Genomic DNA, 10,045 nt, shown 5'->3' on the forward strand with positions numbered 1-10,045 from the left:
GTAGATATTGCATTGGCTCTCAAATTAAGTTTAAAGATGTGTAGTCGGTATTACGCATTGCATCACATTGAGACTGCTTATTAAGTGTATAGTAATGCCTATCTAAAAGCAGTAAAGAAAACAGGTGAGTAGAGCAATAGTGAGAGGATATTTAATTGAAGTGCTGTCACAGGACTGGAATCTAATGGGGTAAGTACACTGGTAAGGCTAGAAGTTTTGGAACTTTTATTTTTATAAATTTAATTTATCAGTATTTAAAGATAGACCAGATAAATTAATTTAACATGAAATGTAACACTAATTTGATAATTTACAATCATTGTTCAATTCAAATCTACAAGATAAAATTAATTTCAAAAGAACTATAGCATTAAATGGTTCTGTAACTTTTGGAAATTGAAATCTAAGACGTTTTGGAAATAGATATTAAGTAAAACGTATTCTGTTAACCATCCTGTAAAATGAAGTAGCATCAGGATAAGAAAACTAGCGAATAGAATAGAACAGCCTTTACGTCACGTGCATGCGCATGAGTGCAGTGAAAAGTTTGGAATGTCGCCTCTCGGCACCATCTTAGGTATGGCATACCTAGGTACAGATACTTCAAATGTTTGTTACAAAATCGAAATAGTATAAAAAATAGATTAGCATAGGAATACAGTGTTTTAAAAGTCCAGAAAGAGAATGAAAAGTGTCTTTAAAGTACTGTGTTTATAGTCCTTTTCCAACATGGGTCCATGCCCACCGAGTTTCAGAACACGAGGCCATGCTGCCGCCATGCGCTGGCCTCTGTCCAGGGCTCACTCGGCTCCCTGCTCTGGGACTCGGCCCTCGACTTGTCTCGTTTCCATTCTCCGCCATTCTCCAAGTTAGGTACTTTAAGAAGTTAAAAGTTGGGGAGGGGGTGGAAAGAAAAACTGCAGCAAAGAGGGAAAATTAAAACAAAGAAAAAGGAACTGGTGAGCAGAGGAGCTCCTACTGGAGCATCTTACTCTGCCGCCATCTTGTCCAACAGGTGAGTAACTGGCAAATCTTTATATATTTAAATGTATGTTTAAGAGTCATATAAGTAGAGGCATGGCAGGAATGAGATTGGGAAAGCAAAAGGATTAGAGAAACAGGAGAAACAAACATCAATCCAGGAGTGGTACATTCCCTCTCTGGTGCCAGGGTCAAGAATATCACTCGAGTATCTGTGAAGCACACGGGTGATATTTTAAAAGGATTTCCTCATTTAAAACAGAGCTGAGGAGAAATATTTTCTCTGAAGAGCATAGATCCCTACAGCACAAGAACAGGCCCTTCAGCCCACCAGGTCTGTGTTAATCATGATGCCTTTCTAAACTAAGCCCTCCTGCCTGCACATGGTTCATGTCCCTCTGTTTCCTGCTGTTCATATGTCTAAGGTCATCAGCCTGTAGAACGCTCTTTCCGAGAGATCAATAGATACAGAGTCATTGAACATTTTTGCTGCAGTCCTGACTAGCAACGGAGTCATAGCGTGTTTTGGGGGTAGGGAGGAAAGTGGGGTTGAAGCCACAGTCAGATTAGCTATGATCATGCCAAATGGTGAGCAGGCTCAAGGGAGTGAATGACCTATTCTTGCTTCTAATTTGTATGTTAGATCTAAATAGGAGGGTGTCATGGTCTATATTGGTACCAACAACCTAGTTAGAAAGAAGGATGAGATATTAGGCCACTAGGGATGAATAGATCCTAGCTAAATTAAAAATCACACAATGCCAGGTTATAGTCCAACAGGTTAATTTGGAAGTACTAGCTTTCGGAGCACCACTCCTTCATCAGGTGGTTGAGGACACAATTGTAAGACACAGAATTTATAGCAAAAGTTTATAGTGTGATGTAACTGAAATTATACATTGAAAAATACCTTGATTGTTTGGATCTTTCATCTGTTAGAGTGACCATAATTTTTCACTTCTTTCATATGTAAATCACAAAACTTTTAAAATTTACATTCTAAAGTTACCTGGAACAATTGGTGTCAACCGGATAATGTGTTGAAAGTGTTAGCCCCCTTTTTTCCCCGTCTGTGCCGTAGTGTTTACGGATTCTAACCTAAAAAGTGAGTTAACAGAGTCTTCCATGGATTCATGCGTTTTTTTGAGCAAAGTACAATGTAACTCTGCAAGTACAAATTCACCCCACAAACGTATATGTGTGCATATGGGTTTTGTGTGTCTGTCCGTCTGTCTGTCATGGGGGGTTGTGAGTGAGAGAGACAGTGTCTTTGTGTGTGTATGTGAGTGTAGAGTGTCTAAGTCTGTGAGAGGGTGCATGTTTGAGTGTGGGAGTGTGTGTGTCTGTAGGAGTGTGTGTGTGTGTCTGGGGTGGGGGGAGTTGGGAGTGTTAGCGAGAGAGAGTGTATGTGTGTGTGTGTGAGAGTGTAAAGTGGTCTAAGTCTATGAGAGGATGCATGTGGGAGTGTGTGTCTGTAGGAGTGTGTGCGAGTGTATCGTTGTGGGTGGCTGTGTGTGTATAGTGCAATAGTGGTCATCTGTAATGTGACATGAACCCAAGGTCCCAGTTGAGGCCCTCCCTCTGGGTACGGAACTTAGCTATCAGCCTCTGCTTGGCCACTTTTCGCTGCTACCTGTCCCAAAGTCCACCTTGGAGGATGGTCACCAGAAGGTCCAAGGTCGAATGTCCTGGACTGCTGAAGTGTTCCCCAACTGGGAGGGAACACTCCCGCCTGTTGATTGTTGTGCAGTGCCCATTCAGTCCGTTGCTGTAGCCTTTGCTCAGTTTCCATAATGTACCATGCCTCAGGGCATCCTTGCCTGCAACGTTGGCTGAGTCACATGAGTACCTGCCACATACATGGTGGGAGGTGTCACCACGTGTAATGGTGGTATTCATGTCCAAACTCTGACGCGTCTTGCAGCACCTACCATGACAGAGTTATATGGAGTTGTCCTGAAAGCCGGGCAGCTTGCTACGAACAATGATCTGGCGGTTATTTATAGGCGAGCAGTGGAGGTGTGGGGAAGGTCTTGGCGAGGTGCTCATCCTCATCCTAGCTAGGATGTCAAAGGTAGTAATCCTCTGTGACCTCTTGTTGCCATATATGGATATATATTGAAATAGGGTAGAACACATGGATATATGACTACAGACAGGTGCAAGAGGAAGCACTTTAGACTCCTGTTGCTATACCACATGGACTGCATCAGTTCACGAAAGTGATTAACCACCATTTTGTCAAGGGCAATTAGGGATGGACAGTAAATGCTGGCCAAGCTCGCAACAGCCACATTCTGTAAATGAATAAAATAAATCCATTAACGTTCCCTGCCCCGCTTTCACTTTTAAAATTATACATGTATATGTAACTTAGCCTCCGTGTATCCATACTTCCCCAGCATGAGTTGAAGTCATTGTTGGAATGCTTACTTTAAAAGTCCAAATTCCATTGTACTTGAATGACTTTAAACATGCTGTATACTATCAATCTCTCAAGAAAGTCCATATTATGATAGAGTATTGAGATATACATCAAATATCATTGCATTGAAATGTTCCAGAAAAGGTTCCTTAGATTAGATTACTTACGGTGTGGAAACAGGCCCTTCGGCCCGACAAGTCCACACCGAAGCGCAACCCACCCATATCCCTACATTTACCCCTTACCTAACACTACGGGTAATTTAGCATGGCCAATTCACCTGGCCCGCACATCTTTGGATTGTGGGAGGAAACCGGAGCACCTGGAGGAAACCCACGCAGACACGGGGAGAATGTGCAAACTCCACACAGTCAGTCGCCTGAGTCGGGAATTGAACCCGGGTCTCAGGCGCTGCGAGACAGCAGTGCTAACCACTGTGCCATCGTGCCACCCACGACAAAGTTTGGTATTTGTGCTTTAGGGCACCTAGTACCATACTAATGAAGAAGCATTCCCCCACTCTGGGTAGGTGAGAAATTGAAGAGGAGCAAGGAGTATTTCTGAAGTAACCCTCCAAAAGATGAAACAATAACTGAAATTGTTGGCAAAACTGAACATATTTAGCAGCATCCATGGGCAGAATGTAGAGTTTGTGATTCGGGTCCATTGGTACTTTTTCAGAACTCCATAGGTAAATCATTGCTTCACCTGGAAGGTGTGTCTAGGGAAGAGGTAAATAGACGGGTGTTACACCTGTGGCTGCCTGGTAAGGTGCTGTGGTAGCATAGGGAGGTGTTGGGAATGAAGGAGTAGACCAGGGTGTGCTCGAGGGAGTTGTCCCTATGGAATGCTGACAAAGGAGGGGAGCAGAATATGCATTTGGTTGTGGTATCATTTTAGAGACGATGGAAATGGCAGCTAATGATCCTTTTGAATGCTGATTGGATGGTAAGTGAGGATTGCAATCACTGTCAATGTTGTGGAAAAGAAGAGAAGGGATGAGGACAGCAATGTGGGAAATGGGCTGGACATGGATAAGGGCCCTGTCAACCATGGTAGCAGGGAATCCGAGGTTGCAGAAAAAGGACATTTCTGATGTCTCCCTGTGAAAGCATCATCAGAAGAGACGCAATGGAGACAGAGAAACTAAGGGTGGTGTGTGGGGAGGGGGGGAGGAGGAGGAGGAGGAAGAGGAATGGTGTTGGGATGGAGTTCTTATAGGAAGCTGGGTGTGAAGTGACTTGCGAGTTGGTGAGTTTGTCACAGATACTGGTAGCCAGCCTATCCACAGAAATGGAAACAAGAGATGTTGAGGAAGGGAAGGGAGGAGTTGGAGATGGGCCAAGTGAAGGTGAGGGCAGAATAAAAGTCAGAAGAAATCTCTTCAAAACAGCAGAGGGAAGCGGATCAATGATGTCATTGAAGTACGAAGCAACAATTTGTGAGGAGAGATTCGAGTCGGATTGGAACAAGGAATGTTCCATGCACGCCACAAAGAGACGGGCAAATCAGGGACCCATGTGGGAACCCCTTTGACCAAATAAATGCAGCTGTCAAGTGAGTAGTGTTGACTTTGCAATTTTGTTCAAGCCCATTTCTTCACCAGCTTCAGTGTCGAGCTGAGAATAGGTTGACTCTAGACAATAGGTACTAGCTACAAATTTCTTCAAGGCCAACCTCAGAGACTTGAGCATTTCTGTTGACATTTCAGCACAGTACTAAGGTAACTGCACTTTCTAAGCTGTGATCTTTTGAATAAGCCATTCAGGTAAGGCCTAAAGAGCACTCTCTGATGGATGTGAATGATCCCACGATGCTTAGTGTAGAAGAGTAAGCAGTGTTGTCAGTCCTGCCAAGTATTTATCACTCAACTAAAACTGGTTTTCTGGTTATTTATCTAATAGGACCTTACAGAAAACTAGTTGGCTGTTATAAGAAGTTGGAGGAGGAGTGGTCAATATGGTCTGCTGAGTTTCATCTTCCATTCAATATGATGATTCTCTGTCTAAATTCTAATCTTCTGCTCACTTATCATAACTGTTTTCTGCATAAGTCCCTCCACTTAAAAACAGCATGTGGTTCAATTTTTAATGTAATTAATATTCCATGTCATGTAAAAAAGCATGATTTGACCATGGGCTATAAAGATATATTGGGACAGGTGAGCAGATATTTGGTCAAAAAGGTAGGTTTTAATAAGAAAAGTCAAACATTTAGTGAGAGAGAATTGGGGCTCCTAAATGGTTGAAGTCACAATCTCCTTGCTGGGGTGGAGGCGATGCTCGAGATGGGAGGGTCAAGACCTTTGACTGCAAGAAATGTAAATTCCAAGATTGAGGCATTTTGGGACGGAGATCGCATTTAGACCAATGTATACACAGATTACAGGTGAACAAGACTGTGCAAGTTAGGACTCAGGTGATAGAATTTTGGATGAGCTCCATTTTATGGAGGGCAGAATGTGGAATCATTTAATCAAGCCTGGTGACAGTAATTGCACGTTTGAGAATTTCTTTAGTAGATGACATGATGCAGGGGCAGAGACTCACGATATTAGATTGGAAGTAGGATGTGATGCTGTACAATGCTTTGGGGTGTAAAAAGTCTTAAAAGTTGCTATATGCTTACCAGGTTTAGTTGGCTATGTCTCAGGCTATGGTTTTTATTTCGAGTCCTGTGCTGGACTGAAATCATGGTAAATGCAGAGTATATCTAGTCTGATTCCATGAATGGAAAAGATCCTCTGTAATCACTGGTCAAACAAGAACAAAATGTGTTCTCCTGTGCAATGTGTGCTTCTGCAAACCATCTCCAACAGATCAGCAACTATTAAACGCACTAGTGTCCGTGAGTTTGTACTGTGTGCATATTTAGCTAATGTGTCTTTCTGCATTGTAACGAGTCTACTTCAGAAGTACCTAAATGAATGTCAGGCACATTCAAATACAGAATTAGCAAGGCAGCTGAGGTTTTTAACCCTTGGTATTTGACAGATTAGCATAGACTGTTCAATGTGATCAAATGCATCCAATTTAGACCAGGAGGAATTCTACTAGTGTAAAATGATACACCAAAATGGTTAAACTGTGGACACATTTTTGTCTGTGTGCATTCTCTTTCACTAAATGTTTCACTTTTCTTATTAAAACCTACTTTTTTAACCAAATATCTGCTCACCTGTCCCAAAATGTCTATAGCTTATGATCAAATATTGTCAAATAACGCTTTTTTGCATAGAACATCCATTGCATTAAAAATGGAACTGTTACTTATCTGCCAGTATTGTTCATTTCTCTTGTAATTTGTTGCTGTGAAACAACATTATCATTAACTGACAACCAACCGAAAAGACTATTGCTCTTTCTTCCCTTCACTATTCCCACCATTCAGCCTTTTATGTAATCTCTTCTTCCTGTTCTGACTTGAAATGTTAATCTCCTGCTTAAATAATGGGAGAATTTCCGGTCAGGTACCTGACTTGTTGTTTACATGTCTAGCTGTTGCTGTTTCCCAAAGCAAATGTCATCTTACTTTGTGGTTCCCAGTTTGGGAGAATGGTCAAGAATCTGACAAAAGATGGATTTCTAATTAAAGGAACCACCATATGGTTTACAAGGACAGGCAGTGAAAGGAAACTTGGAAAAGCTGATCCCTAGTTGTCTTACTCTTACGTGTAGATCCTACTGAAGAGGTCTGAGGGTTTGCAGTGAGATGTGTTCTCTCGAGCACAAATGAAAGAGAGCATCTCTATGCAAGCAGGCAGGGTTGGAAGGGGCTGAGGAAGTCAGCAGTAGGAGTGTTTGAAGACCGTGTACCAGGAGGAACAAGGACCTCAAGAGGATGGGAAAGTTAGCTGGTACACCCCTAACCTGTTCAGCATTCTCCTGCATATTTGTCAAGATATAACACTTTAAAGCACAACTCATTCTCTGCTGGCATCACTTCCACTTAGGAGAAAGTGAGGACTGCAGATGCTGGAGGTCAGAGTCGAGAGTGTGGTGCTGAAAAAACACAACAGGTCAGGCAGCATCCGAGGAGCAGGAGAAACAGGCATCGCTTCCACTTACACCCAGCCTATCTTCAATTTTCATAAAAAGGTGTCCTTCCATCCTTCCCTCAAAGGATATTGTCAGCACAGACACATATCTGACACTTCTTCTTGTAAAAGAGAACTGTACTTGGCGAGTGACAGAGAGAAGCAGCTTACCACCAATCCCCCTTCACCCCCAGTGATATACACCTTTGTCGGCCACTGGGGCAATGTGAACATTTGGCTCCACTGGAAGGTGATCTTGTTGCAGGAGGTGGAGGATCTCGACAACAACTTGCCCTGATAGCCTGAGCCTCCTGGGACATTGAAGCTTGAGACATGTTGGGAGATTGACCCTGAGTCTGTAGCCCCCATGTAAGGGTCTCAGTTTATTCATTATTTGTACCTCAGAAGATTGAACCGAATATATTAAAAAGACAGCAGAAATAACCAAAAAAGTGGAGGAGGGAAAAGGGGTACTTGGGTAAATTCAAATTATTCAGGAAGCATCAACATGGTATTGTGAAAGGAAAATCATGTTTAACCAAACTTTTGGAATTCTTTGAGGAGCTAGCACGTGCTGTGAATAAAGAGAGACTGAGGAATGTACAGTCCTTAGAAGGAGGAAGGACTGCAAGTGCTAGCGATCAGTCAAAAAAGCGTGGTGCTGGAAAAACACAGCCAATCAGGCAGCATCCGAGGAGCAGAAGGGTCGATGTTTTGAGCATAAGCTCTTCAAGAATGTCCTGATGAAGAGCTTATGTTTGAAATATTGATTCTCCTGCTCCTCAGAAACTACCTGACCAGCTGTGTTTTTCCAGCACCACTCTTTTTGACTTAGATTTCCAGAAGATATTTAGTAAGGTGCCACAAAAATTATTGCAGACAATAAAATTTCATGGTGTCAGGAGTAGCATGTTATCACAGATAGATGATTGGCTTGCAAGATGTATTGAGTGGTGTCCCATATAGATCAATGCTGCGACTAAAAGCATTTATAATTGATGTAAATGACTTAAATGAAAGGATGGAAGACACGATTGCAAAATTTACTGATGATAAAAAGGTATGTAGGAAAGTAAATTGTGAAGAGAATGCGAAGAGATTACAAAAAGACAGACTGGTTGAGTGAGTGGACAAAAATGTAGCAAATAGAGTATAATGTGAGAAAATGTGAAGTTGCCCATTGTGGCAGCAAGAATAAAAAAGTGATGAGAAATTGCAGAGGGATTTAGGTGCCCTCCTGCGTGAACCTCAAAAGATTTGAATGCATGTGCAGCAAGAAATTAGGAAAGCTAATAGAATGTGATCATTTATCATGAGGAGAATTGAATACAAAAGTAGAGAGGTAATGCTTCGGTTATACAGGTCATTGGTGAGACTGCACCTGAAGTGCTGTACACATACTTTATATAAGGAAGGATGGAAATGCATTGAGTGCCGTTCAGGGAAGGTTTATTAGGTTAATACCTGTAAATGAGCATTCTATCCAGACCTCTTTATTCTGTAAGTTTCAGTTAAATCCTCCCTCATCCTCCTAAACCCAGATTCCTCAGCCTCTCCTCATATGGCAAGTCCCACGGCCTTGGTGAGGGATCTGGGTGTCCTTGTGCATGAATCCTATGCAAGTACAGAAAGTAACTAGGAATGCTAATGAAATGGTACAGTTTATCATGAAGGGAACCAACAGTAAACTAGGGAATCTCATGTTTCCATTACACAGGCCACTGGTATGATCATCTCTGGAGTACCATGCACAGTGTCAGTCATCTTATTTAAAGAGGGCTATAAAATGCAGTTTAGAGAAAGTTTACTTGGTTATACCTGGAATGAGCAGTTGCCTTATGAGGAAAGGTTTGCCAGGCTTGGCTTGTATCTGCTGGAGTTCAGAAGAGAAAGACAGGACTTGATTAAAATATACTAAATGGATGAGGGTCTTGTCAGGGTAACTATGGAAGGGATGTTTCCTCGTAGGCAAACCTAGAACTAGAGGTCACTGCTTAATAAGGTTATGCCTTTGGAAGACCTTTTAGAGGTTGTGGAAGCAAAGTCCTTCAATATTTTAAAGGCAGAGGTAGACAGATTCTTGTGAAACACAGGGAGACAGATCAAGAGTGGGTGGGAATATGAATTTGAGATTGCAACCAAATCAGCCATGGACTTATTGACTGGCAGAATTTTCTGGAAGGAGCTGAATATCCTCCTCCTGTGCTAGATTCTGATGTCCTGCTGGTTTTGTGACCATCCAATCGAAACTGAGAGTTGAGGAGGAGGCAGTTGATGCAGCTGCTACTGTAGCTCCTGCTGGTGACATGACTTCTGCTCTTGTCCCTCAGTGGAGCTGGAACATGCAAAGCAAAACGTGGTGAAGACTGACTGCTGGGAAATGTAATTGAAAGTGAATGAAATGCTAGACACATGAAGTGTCTTCCAAGAAGTTGATAATCGCATAAGAAATGATGGCACACTCTAGGAGGAAAAAAGTTACTTTGAACAGCAGTCTTCTTACCTGGCCAAGGCTAGAGCTCTTCTTTGTAATTGATCAGAGTCTTCCCAGTTTGTCAATTTCACTGAGGGAAAAAAAAACTTATGCAGATGCCTCAGTAATG

Source organism: Hemiscyllium ocellatum, chromosome 15 (assembly GCF_020745735.1).
Source record: "Hemiscyllium ocellatum isolate sHemOce1 chromosome 15, sHemOce1.pat.X.cur, whole genome shotgun sequence".
Classification (NCBI taxonomy): domain Eukaryota; kingdom Metazoa; phylum Chordata; class Chondrichthyes; order Orectolobiformes; family Hemiscylliidae; genus Hemiscyllium; species Hemiscyllium ocellatum.